Source organism: Heterodontus francisci, chromosome 15, assembly GCF_036365525.1.
Source record: "Heterodontus francisci isolate sHetFra1 chromosome 15, sHetFra1.hap1, whole genome shotgun sequence".
In the NCBI taxonomy this organism is placed as follows: domain Eukaryota; kingdom Metazoa; phylum Chordata; class Chondrichthyes; order Heterodontiformes; family Heterodontidae; genus Heterodontus; species Heterodontus francisci.
In genome coordinates this window covers 77962342-77975828 of record NC_090385.1, presented here as the reverse complement: position 1 = coordinate 77975828, position 13487 = coordinate 77962342, and positions in this window count along the sequence as shown.

Genomic DNA, 13487 nt, shown 5'->3' with positions numbered 1-13487 from the left:
CTGGACCGTGCCCAGTAGATAACGTGCATCAACTCAGCACGGCCCAAAGCGCCTCACTTACCAATTTTTTTAGTCGTTCGTGAGAGTTGGGCATCACTGGCTAGGCCAGTATTTATTGCCCATTCCTACTTGCCCTTGAGATAGTGGTGGTGAGCTGCCTTCTTCGACTGCTGCAGTCCTTGAGGTGTAGGTACACAATGCTTTTAGGAAGGGAGTTCCAAGATTTGGACCCAGTGACAGTGAAGGAACAGCGATATAGTTCCAAGTCAGGATGGGTGTATGGCTTGGAGGGGAACTTGCAGGTGGTGGTGTTCCATGCATCTACTGCTCTTGTCCTTCTAGGTGGTATAGGTCGTGGGTTTGGACAATGCTGTTGAAGGAGACTTGGTGAGTTGCTGCCACTTTGCGCTGGTGGTGAAGGGAGTGAATGTTGAAGGTTGTGCATGGTGTGTCAATCAAGTAGGATGCTTTGTCTTGGATGGTGTCGAGCTTCTTGAGTGTTGTTGGAGCTCCACCCATTCCATTTCACTCCTGACTTGTGCCATGTAGATGGCGGACAGGCACTGGGGAGTCAGGAGGTGAGTTACTTGCCACAGAATTCCTAGCCTCTGACCTGCTCGTAGCCACAGTATTTATGTGGCTAGTCCAGTTCAATTTCTGGTCAATGTTAACCTCAGGATGTTGATAGTGGGGGATTCAGCAATGGTCATGCCATTAAACATCAAGGGGAGATGGTTAGATTCTCTCTTGTTTGAGATGGTCATTGCCTGGCACTTGTGTTGCGCAAATGTTACATTTATCAGCCCAAGCCTGGATGTTGTCCAGGTCTTGCTGCATATGGACATGGGCTGCTTCAGTTTCTGAGGAGTCGTGAATGGTGTTGAACATTGTGCAATCATCAGCGGACATCCCTACTGCTGACCTTATGATGGAGGGAAGGTCATTGATGAAGCAGCTGAAGATGGCTGAGCCTAGGACACTACTCTGAGGAACTCCTGCAGTGATATCCTGGGATTGAGATGATTGACCTCCAACAACCACAACCGTCTTGCTTTGTGCTAGTGTCATGCAGGCCGCACTTGCCAATACTGAGGCACACATTATTTTTCCACACGAACATTAAAACTTAAAATTGGGGCTGGGTAGAAAAGAGGGCGTATCACTAGGAATTGCCAAGCCTCTGACTCGAAAGACATTTGCATAGTAACAGACAGTACTTGGAACGAACAAAGGGGGCACTCTCTGCTCCAATTTAATCTGCAATGGACTTTTGATTACCAGACATTGACGCATTCCTGGTTAACTGTTAAGTTGGCCAAATACACAAACAGATATGGTCAGACCAATTTAATCACATGACTGTTGGAGTTTTTTGAATTTGAACTTGCCACAGAGTTAAAACTTGAAAAGCTGTTTTGTTCCTGGACTGAGAACATCTCTCTCCTGTCTGCTCCCATCTCTTTCTCACAGAACTGAAGACCCATTGAAGACATGTGAACTCAAGAGAGAAAAGTCTCCTACGTGAGCAAGGTTTAAGAAGAATACTGGGCCCCAATGAAAAGTAAGAGCTGTCTACAATCAAAGACGCTACGATGAGCTGGAAACCCAGAAACAGTAACAAGAAACCCCCTTCAGAGAATGCCTCAAATCTCTCTACTTTGTTTTTCTTCTCTTTTCTGACCCTATTTGCATATGTGTATCGCGTGTGCATGTCAGCTTGGGTGCGTCATATATCTGTAGACGTTGACCGAATTAGAGTTTAAGTAAGTTTAATAAATTTCACTTTTCTTCTTTAAACCTAAGAAAAACTGGTGTGCTCATTTCTTTGCCTTATAATTGGAAAGCTGTGAACAAGGATTCACCAAAAGGGTAGCTAAAACACAGTGCGTTTCAAATTAAACCCTGTTACAATAAGACCAGGTGAAGGCTGAAAAGACCCCTAGACACCTTTCTCACCTGGTTGTTACAACTAAGTATGACCCAACCAGCGGACCGTTTTCACCCTGATTCCCACTGACTCAGGTTTTGCAAGGGCTCCTTGATGCCATACTCGGTCAAATGTTGCCTTGATGTCAAGGGCAGTCACTCTCACCTCACCTCTGGAGCTCAGTTCTTTTGTCCATGTTTGGACAAAAGCTGTAATGAGGTCAGGAGCTGAGTCGCCCTGACATAACCCAAACTGAGCGTCATTGAGCAGGTTATTGCTGCGCAAGTGCTGCGTGATAGCACTGTTGACAACAACTTCAATCACTGCTGATGATCGAGGGTAGACTGATGGGGCGGTATTTGGCCAGGTTGGATTTGTCCTGCTTTTTGAGCACCGGACACACTTGGGCAATGTTCTACATTGTCGAGTAGGTGCCAGTGCTGTAGCTGTACTGGAACAGCTTGGCTAGGGACACGGCTAGTTCTGGAGTACAAGTCTTCAATACTATTGCCGGTATGTTGTCAGGGCCCATAGCCTTTGCAGTATCCAGTGCCTTCAGCCCTTTCTTGATATCATGTGGAGTGAACTGGATTGGCTGAAGACAGGCATCTGTGATGCTGGGGACCTCAGGAGGAGGCCGAGATGGATCATCCACTCGGCTCTTCTGGCTGAAGATGGTTGCAAATGCTTCAGCCTTGTCTTTTGCACTGATGTGCTGGGCTCCACCATCGTTGAGGATTGAGGATGGGGATATTTGTGGACTCTCCTCCTCCTGTTAGTTGTTTAATTGTCCACCACCATTCGCGACTGGATGTGGCAGGAATGCGGAGCTTAGACCCGATCCATTGGTTGTGGGATCACTTAGCCCTATCTTTCGCACGCTGCTTCTGCTGTTTGGCATGCAAGTAGTCCTGGGTTGTAGCTTCACTAGGCTGACACCTAATTTTTAGGTATGCCTGGTGCTGTTCCTGGCATGCCCCCCTGCACTCTTCATTGAACCAGGGTTGGGCCCCCGCTTGATGCCAGTGGTAGAGTGGGGGATATGCCGGGCCATGAGGTTACAGATTGTGGTTGAATACAATTCTGCTGCTGCTGATGGCCCACAGTGCCTCATGGATGCCCAGTTTTGAGTTCCTAGATCTGTTGGAAATCAATCCCATTTAGCACGGTGGTAGTGCCACACAAAATGATGGTGGCTATCCTCAATGAAAAGATGGGACTTCGTCTCCACAAGGACTGTGTGGCGGTCACTTCAAACAATACTGTCATTGACAGATGCATCTGCGACAGGCAGATTGGTGAGGACAAGGTCAAGTAGGTTTTTCCCTCTTGTTTGTTCCTTCACCACCTTCACCACCTGCAGCTATGTCCTTTTGGACTTGGCCAGCTCGGTCAGTAGTGGTGCTACTGAGCCATTCTTGGTGATGGGCATTGAAGTCTCCCACCCAGAGTATATTCTGTGCCCTTTCTACCCTCAGTGCTTCTTCCAATTGATGTTCAACATGGAGAAGTACTAATTTATCAGCCGAGAGGGGCGGTAGGTGGTAATCAGCAGGTGGTTTCCTTGCCCATGTTTGACCTGATGCCATGAGACTTCATGGGGTCCGCAGTCAATGTTGAGGACTCCCTGGGCAACTCCCTCCTGACTGTATATCTCTGTGCTGCCACCTCTGGTGGGTCTGTCCTTCTGGTGGGACAGGACATACCCAGGGATGGTGATGGCGATGTCAGGGACATTGTCTGTAAGGTATGATTCCGTGATTATGACTATGTCAGGCTGTTGCTTGACTAATCTGTGGGACAGCTCTCCCAATTTGACACAAGCCCCCAGATGTTAGTAAGGAGGACTTTGCAGGGTCAACAGGGCTGGGTTTGCTGTTGTTGTTTCCAGTGTCTAGGTTGATGCCGGGTGGTCCACCCTGTTTCATTCCTTTTCTTACACTTTGTAGCAAATTAATACAAATGAGTGGCATGTAAAACTCAAACACATTTCTGTGGGTCTGGAGTCACATGTAGGCCTGATCAGATAAGGACGACAGATTTCCTTCTCTGAAGGCATCCGTGAACCAGATGGGTTTTTACAACAATCGACACTGGCTTCATGGTCACCATTAGACTAGCTTTTTTAATTCCAGATTTATTAATTGAATTCAAATTTCACAATCTGCCATGGTGGGATTTGAACCCATGTCCCCAGAGCATTAACCTAGGCATCTGAATAACTAGTCCAGTGACATTACCACTACATCAATGCATCTGTTAGTCCAATAACCATCTTGGGGGTCCAGCTGACTCTATAATGGTATACCAGTTGAGGGAAATTGGAATCAATATGATCCTCTGCAGCATTCTCGTCAAATGAAGGTTGGCATTACCTTAAGTTGCTGATGATAATTGCCCTGTCAGCCTGACTTATTTTGAGACCTACAGCATTAAACATTGTTGACCAGAGAGGTGGAAGACATCATCCCTCAGATGGAGATCCAGATCTCACGGGCCTAGTTCTTAATTGAAGGATACTCTTAGTGAGTGAACATTTGAGGCTTCAGCTGCTTCAAACAAGGGCACTGGTATTAAAGAAGCTGTAGACAATGCCTTTAACCCCTGCCTGGCTGAACAGTGAAGTGCCAGGACCCTGAGTGAGGAGGCACAGTTGTCCTACTGGCTGGCATACATGGGATCCATCTGAAGGGACACGTCCTTCGAAGATTGGAGGAGGCTGGAATGGATCCATATCATAAAAATTAAGTATGGTGGTGAATTCACCTCCTCTGGTAATTTGGTGCCTATTGTGGACGCAGGCTGTGTGTCAGGTTCCAGTATGTGGCATGACTCATTGATGGCTTCTCTTCTTAAACGCAGCCTCTACAAGCATTGCGTCTGGGTGAGCTGGAGGTGGGAGTGCGTGTTGGTCAGTATATTGTAGAGTGGGGGAACTGGCAAATGGGTTCCATGCACCTCCTGTGGTGCTTAACTAGCTTGTCCTCCCTCTATTTCTGCTCTACCGCTCGCATAGGTATAGGGGAATTCTTAGTGGAAAACCCAATGTTTTCTCTTTAGAATGTAGCAGTGGGAAAAAAAATGAGAGTTTCACAGCAGAAGGCACAAAGGTAACTGTGTAGACACAGTTAGCAGAAAAAAACTAAGGAAAATATTTCTGGAATAAGGCTGTTGCAAAAATTTTCCTTCTCGAGTAACATAAAATAGGCTGGCAGTAAATGGGCATAAGAAAATAAGAAATAAAAGGAGTAGGTCATATGACCCCCTCAAACCTGCTCCGCCATTCATTGAGATTGTGGTTGAACCATTATATCAACTTTCCTGCCCTATCCCCTTGATTCCCTTTGTGCTCAAAAATCGATCAATCTCAGTCTTGAATATACTCAATGATTGAGCAGCCACAGCCCTCTGGGGTTGAGAATTCCAAAGATTCACAATCCTTTGAGTGAAAGATTTCTCCTCATCTCAGTCCTTTATGGCTAACCCCTTATCCTGAGACTGACCCCTGAGGAAAACAGCTTCTCAGCATCTAACGTGTTCAGCGGTCTAAGTATTTTATGCACTTCAGTGAGATCACCCACCTCTCAATCTTCTATACTCCAGAGGTCAACTATTCACTATTAACCCATTTCAAGCCACCGGCATAGACCAAGTTCGTTCCTAATATGTTCACCTGCCAATGAACAGGGAAAATCTGGAGTTTTCAATAAAAATGGGTTAAATTAAGCCCTTCTACGCCTCGATCTTGGATCTTGAATCCATCTCAGCCTTGTGGATGAAAATGTCCTCTTTTTGCCAGTTGTAAGTGTGTTATATGAAATGTGTTTGGATAGTCTTCTCACGTTTCCTGATGGACACAGCCCACAGCATAATACTGCTTCTAATTCAGCCTAAATTGGTACTGAATAGCCAGTCTCCAAACAGCCATAATGATGGCTGATGTGGGGAGTTGCAGTTTGCATTAATGTAGTAAAGAAATTCTCTTTTGTGACTGTGTTTAAGGCCTATGAATAAGTAGACCTGTCCATTTTTGTTTGTTGAGCTCTATCTGAGCTATATTTGATGCTGACAAATGAGAATTCAGCAGAACAAACAAGTTCTAAAATAAAAGCAAAATACTGTGGATGCTGGAAATCTGAAATAAAAACAGAAAGTGCTAGAAATACTCAGCAGGTCTGGTAGCATTTCTGGAGAGAGAAGCAGAGTTAATGTTTCAAGTCTGTGACCTTTCAGCAGTGTTCTGGGTATTTCCAGCACTTTCTGTTTTTATTAGTACAAACAAGTTCACCTTGCTGAGCACAGAGCTTACTCCAATTCTAAGTTTATTATAAGCTTTTAAGTGCTGTTGAAATAACCTTTTGATAGGATATAGCTCCTTGCACTGCTCACAAGTTACTTTGTTGGGAACTTGGCCACATTCGACTCGCTAGGCTTGGTCAATAATTGAATCATACATTGAGCTGGTTCCTCACATCAATTTCCTTGCTGGATAAATGCTTTAACTGGGAGGGCTGAACTGGCTATACAGAAGCATTTATCAGAAACTGATTTGATCTTTTATGGCTCCCTGCCAGTTTAGAAACAGACTGCTGGGTTTTGTGCTGGAGGCGGGGCTCTCAGCGTCGGGTAGAAAAGGCGGGGGGACCCTCATAGAGCGATCCACCGGTCTTTTTGAAACAAAGTTTCAGGAGGCGGGATCCCCTTCCCTTTAAAGACTTTAAAGGGATGGGGAACCCGCCTCCAGGAGCTCCTGGCTAATGAGAGGGCCGGCAGCTCAGCAGTATCGGCAGTGCCAGTGGGAGCGGTGGCCGCTGCTGGTAAAGCAAAGGCCTCGGACCCAGGCCCAGCACTGGAACCCCAAAACAGAGAGAGGTATGTGAGGCATGGCCGCTAGGGCCAATCCGGAAAGCCCCGACAAGGGGGCTGGGGAGTGGTTGTGCAGTCAAGGGAGGAGGGGTTCGGGGGGCGGAGGGTAAAGATGTTCCCAGTTGGGGTCCTCTGTGGGCCACAAATTGCACATAAAGGGCACCCCCCCCCCCCTCAAGTCCGCGGGGAGGGCGCCTCATTTTACAAGGTGGCCTCCCCGCGCGTCAGAGGCCCACCTCCGCGGCTGGTAAGATCCCAGCAGCGGTGGGAAGAGGCCCTTAATTGGCTATTAATAGGCCTCAATTGGTCTCTGGGTGCGAAGACTGTTGTCAGCGTATCCTGCCCCTGGGAAGATCGCTGGGTGATGGGGAGGCAACAGGCTCTCCACCCTACAGCCCACCCACCACCATCATGATACTCTGTGCACCCCCCACCTCAGGGGTCCTCAAAAAATCCCTGCCAGAGGATGGAAGAAGTAGAAAGAAAGGAACATTGCGAAAGATTTTGCGCTCTCCACTCCAAATGGAGAGTAGTACTTACAGGGAAATGATGGGCACAGCATATGATTTCCATCTATTTAATTTTCATAGAATTATAGAATTTTACGGCACAGAAGGAAGTCATTCAGTGCATCATGCCTGAAAGAGCCATCCATTTAGGCCCAGTGCTCTATTCTTTCCCAGACCTTTTAAAGTTTCCTTTTCAAATATTTATCCACTTTCCCTCTAAAGCTATTATGGATCCTGCTTTCACTACTGTTTCTGGTAGGGCATTCCATGTCATAACAACCCTCTAAATTACAAAGAGATTCTCCCAGTCTTTCTTTTGTTGATGGTCTTAAACTTGTGCCCTTTAGTTACTTACTCACTAAACAATGGAAATAGCTTTTGCTGATTTTATCTTTAAAAAAATTCATCATTTTGAAAACCTGGATACTTGAATTCTGGATACAGAACTGGCTCAGTCATAGAAGACAGAGGGTATCAGTGGAAGGGTGCTTTTCTGAATGGAGGGATATGACTAGTGGTGTTCCGCAGGGATCAGTGCTGGGACCTTTGCTCTTTGTAGTATATATAAATGATTTGGAGGAAAATGTAGCTGGTCTGATTAGTAAGTTTGCGGACGACACAAAGGTTGGTGGAGTTGCGGATAGTGATGTGGATTGTCAGAGGATACAGCAGGATATAGATCGGTTGGAGACTTGGGCGGAGAAATGGCAGATGGAGTTTAATCCGGACAAATATGAGGTAATGCATTTTGGAAGGTCTAATGCAGGTGGGAAGTATACAGTAAATGGCAGAACCCTTAGGAGTATTGACAGGCAGAGAGATCTGGGCGTACAGGTCCACAGGTCACTGAAAGTGGCAACGCAGGTGGATAAGGTAGTCAAGAAGGCATAAGGCATGCTTGTCTTCATCGGTCGGGGCATAGAGTATAAAAATTGGCAAGTCATGCTGCAGCTGTACAGAACTTTAGTTAGGCCACACTTAGAATATTGCGTGCAATTCTGGTCGCCACACTACCAGAAGGACGTGGAGGCTTTGGAGAGGGTACAGAAGAGGTTTACCAGGATATTGCCTGGTCTGGAGGGCATTAGCTATGAAGAGAGGTTGGATAAACTCATTGTTTTCACTGGAACGACGGAGGTGGAGAGGTGACATGATAGAGGTTTACAAAGTTATGAGTGGTATGGACAGAGTGGATAGTCAGAAGCTTTTTCCCAGGGTGGCAGATACAGTTACTAGGGGACATAGGTTTAAGGTGAGAGGGGCAAAGTTTAGAGGGGATGTGCGAGGCAAGTTCTTTGCACAGAGGGTGGTGAGTGCCTGGAACTTGCTGCCACGGGAGGTGGTGGAAGCAGGTACGATAATGACATTTAAGAGGCATCTTGACAAATTCATGAATAGGATGGGAATAGAGGGATACGGTCCCCGGAAGTGCAGAAGGTTTTAGTTTAGGCAGGCATCAAGATCGGCGCAGGCTTGGAGGGCCGAATGGCCTGTTCCTGTGCTGTACTGTTCTTTGTTCTTTGTTCTTTATTTAGGTCTTCTCTTCTTACTTTTGAGGAAAATAGATTCCTGGTAACAAAAGACTCTTTTCCGGAGTATCATCACAGTGAGTCTTTTCTGCACACTCTCCATGGCTTTGACAGCCTTCCCAAAGGAAAAGATTCTAACTGTGCTCGAATGAATCATGTTTATAGACTCAGCATTATTTCTTTGATTTTGTATGCTGTATCCCTACTTACAAAATCTTGGATCCTTTTTTTAAAGCTTTATCAAGTTGTCATCCCACTTTTCAAGGCTTGTATACCTGTTTAACAGCCCATGGTTTCCAGGATACATTGGGTTCAAATTTACTGTAAAATTTATGGTGAAACTAATGACACTTATTGTTATTTATGTGTAAAGCAGACATCAACTCCAAGTGAGTGCAGATATGCAGTTAGATGCAAAAATCTGTAAATTGCTGTCTGAGATATGCTGCCGCTCCATAAGCTGCATGAAAACGGTATCTCACTGTCTGGCTCCCCATTCAAATGTATCTGGCACAAGAAAGTTCCTATACTGATGTCATAGATATGGACTAAATTTGCGAGAAAAAGTTAGGGCTTGTCCATTCCAGTCCAAAGATTCATTCTAACACCATGATAAGTCTTAATTACTGCTGGAAAACCTCTCTGACACTGAAAATATGGAGAGGCTGTTACATGTTTTATTTACCACTTCACATACATATCCTGAAATGGTTTGCTTGTATATTGTGGACCAGTATCTGATACAATCTCTTCCGGTGTACCAAAAAGACAAAACATAGCACTCATTTTATTCACTACAGATGTGCTCGATGTCTCCCTCAACTGTCTGATGACTGGGAATTTTGAAAAGTAACCTGTGATTAAGAGAAAACCGTCACCACGATTGGTGAACACATTCATTGCAATTCTTGAGCAGGAATGCGATGGGATCTCGTGAGGGTGTAGTGGTTCCCTGTGCTGGTTTGACTGATACACTTGGCATGTATTACACATCCTCATGGCTCTCTCGATATTGCAGTTAATCCCAGGCCAGTACACAGTTCCCCATGCCAGGCATCTCGTTCGTTCGCTGCCCATGTGGCCCTGGTGCATTTGTGACAATATATCCTGATTATGAAATTCAGGAATCAGCACCTGTATTCCTTTAAATATTACACCTCTTGAGGTACCTAACACCTTCCTATATGGTCAAAAGGATCTTAGGTTGTCTTGAACCTCCTGTACTGTATCAGGCCAAGCATCGACCATAACTTGCCGCAATGCCTTCAGCAGTGGATCTTTGGCTGTTTCTTCTCTAAGCTTGTTGCACTTGAGCTGTCTGAAGCTCATCAAGTCAACATTAAGTACATCTTGGACCTTTATATCCATACTGTCAACTTGTAGGTCTACTGAAATATCCACCGTTTACTTCGGATTTGGCAATCAGCTCAATGTGTCCAATGTAACCATCCTGTTCCCTGGTTTACAATGGAATTCATAGTCAAACCCTTGGATTTTGACTAGTAACCTTTGTAATCTAAGTGGCACACCTGTCAGAGGTTTACGCTACATCATCTCTAATGGCTTGTGGTCCATTTCCACAATAAGCTGCTTCCCAAAAAGATGTGTGTGAAACCTTGTTATGCCAAATACTAGAGCAAGTATCTCACGCTCTATGTTCAAGTAATTGGCTTGCATTGGTGAAAGACTCTGAATCAAATGCAATCAGTTTCCCTTCCTGCATTTGGCAAGCTCCTAGCCCTTTCTGTGACACATCGAGTTCCAGGACTGTTTCCTTTCTTGGGTTGTAGTATTGAAGAAGACTTGTCTTTTCTGACAATGACTGCTTAAGTGATTCAAATATGTGTTGGTGGTCCTCTTGCCACACAAATGTAACACATTTTCTTAGCAGTTCTCTCAATGACGATGCTCTCTCTGCAAAGTTGGAGATATAGGATGCTAAGAAATTGACAATTGTTGCAAATCTTCTCGTTCTTAGGGTGTAAGCACAGATTGCATGTCTTCTATTTTGCTTGGATCAGGACGTATCCCAGTGTTACAGTAATTGAGCCAAAGAAGTTGATGTAGCTTATATTTATTTTGCACTTTTTGATGTTAAAAAAGACCTTCTTTTCTTGCTCTTACCATCACATGTAGATTTCAATCATGCTCTTCCTCAGTGTTGCACATTACTGCAATGACATCCGCTATACATACGCAACCGGGAATATTTTCGATAATCCTGTCCATGTGCTGCTGGAATAGATCTTGGCTTACAGAAAAACTAAATGGTAATCTCTGGAAACAATACCTTCCAAATGGTGTTCCAAACATGGCTGTGATCCTTCTGATAAATGCAAAGACCATGTCTAATTTGGAGAAAATCTTGGGTTTAATTCTTCCAATGTTGGAATTTTAGGAGGGCACCTCTTAAGTGCACGATTCAAACGTCTTGGGACCAAACACATCCAAATTGTACCATCTTTCTTCAGTACACAAGTGATGCAGCTACACCAGTCAGGATGCTGTTGCACACGTCGGATAATACCATTTCGCTCCATATCATCTAATTCAGTCCTCAGCTTTTCCTGGATGTGTACACTACACTTCCTAGGTGGCTCAATTGCAGAAATTGCATCTTCTTTTAAATGCAAAACAGCATCACCTTTGAAACTCCCCACAGCATCGAACTTGTCTGGGTACTTCAGCTGTAAGTCATGGACTGACTCGATGAGGTCTTTAATTTTTCTTCCACCAATACGGCATTGTTGATTTCGTGTATGTTCACAATTTTGAGCTCCCTACATGCCGATAATCTTGCTACTGCCAGACCATTTGTGTGTACCAAGTAGGGAACTTGTGATGATGATGCAAACTTGCCATAGCTGCATTTTAATGTCAGTGTACTGGTACAATGGATTGGTGACCTGTTGTAAGCTGTCAACCCGACTGTTGTAGGCTGTACCATCGACTCCCATTGGTCAAGATACATGTCTTTTAAGATTCTTAATGGCAGAATGTTGGCACCAGCTCCAGTCTCTATCTTGGCTTTGAGTGTGTGTTTACCATTCTTGTTCAGACATATAATATCGATTGTAGCAAAATCTTCTAGCAGTGCAATCGCATCCACACACCGTGCCTCATTAACGGTGTGGAAGGCCTGCTCGCTTTCAAGTTGAAGAGCTTTCTTCATGGCGTCTTCCACCTGGTCTGTCCTGTTACCAACCTCATGTATGTGTCTGTGCTTGCATTGACTTCTGGCACACTCCTTGTTGCTGCTGCCAGTACGCTGCACATACTTTTTATTTAACCGTGGCTTATTGGAGCCTCTGACCACTCTGTCATAGCCAAATTTCCTGCACTGTCGTGCCCAATGCCCTTTCAAACCGTACGCTTTGCAGTGATCTTGAAATGGCAGACAATTCCGTGGTTGGTGTAGGCGAATGCACCGCCCACAGGATTTATTCTGTTTTGGCACCTTGGCCAATTCGCCAATAGTCATAACTACACCCAATGTTTGTAAGTGTTGCCTTCCTGACACAATTGCTTCATACTTCCTACCATTCAGAACAAGGTGTCAATATCATGTCTTTTTTTTTTCATTAGATTTCTCTGGAAGGCTGCGATTGGTGTTGAAGCAATGACGAGTTCCATGATTGCTCCGGCAAGCCGGCTTCAGAGAAATCACAGTTTCTGCACTTATCATAGCAACGGCTTACAAACTGATCAATTGACTCCTTAGGCTGTTGTCTGATTGTCATTAACTCGAAACGATGGATCCTGAAATTCACGTGGAGTTGGTCTTCCAGTGTATTCTAGAGTTTCACTGGGTCTTTTTAATTCTCGGATGGACCTGATGTGTTAATTTGATGGGAGTCCCTCATTTTCAATGGCTATTTTAATCTTCGTTACCTGTCTGCCAGGTTCATTGACAGATAAATCCAAGAAGGATAACTCTATTCTCTGGCGATAAAGCTTAAACTCAGATAGAACGTCTGTGGCCTTCCAATCCATGCCGAAAAGTTTAGCAGTCATCGTTCCAATGCTCCTTGCTTCTCCCAATCCTCCTGGTTTAGAGTGGGTTGGGTTTCCTTCGATGAAAATCCTAAATAGTACTGCAGAACTGCTGTGCCTGCAGTTTGAGTCTTCGCCACGTCCAGCTCAGTACTCTGTATCACTGTAGCTCTGTGGCACTGTAGCCTGTGTCACGCGCTTTTTCTTTGGCCCCGCCCATGAAACAGTTTTCACCGGGTTCTGTACAATGATGCCCCAATAGTTTCACAAAATTTCAGCCCGTTTCCAAACCGACTTTCGCAGCTCGATCCTGAACTGACACAATATTCTTATTAACCACTAATCAAAGGTACTTCTACCTCCTGGTGTCTCACTGTATTGCTTCTGCTTTTGTAGCAGACCGCATGTCCCAATTTCTTTTTCTGGCTTCTCCCAATCTTCGGACTGGCTCCACTCCATGATCTCTGCACTGAAGCGAATCACTACTGTTTCGATCTTCACTGTCACACTTTGACTCTGCAATGTGGTCTTCAAAGATGCACAGCTGCCAACACATTGTGTTACTGGCCTCTTCACACAAACTTTACCAATCATACACAGATGAATGGTAACAAATACTTTGGGTTCTTTTATTGTTGACGACTCACAATACTACATACAAGT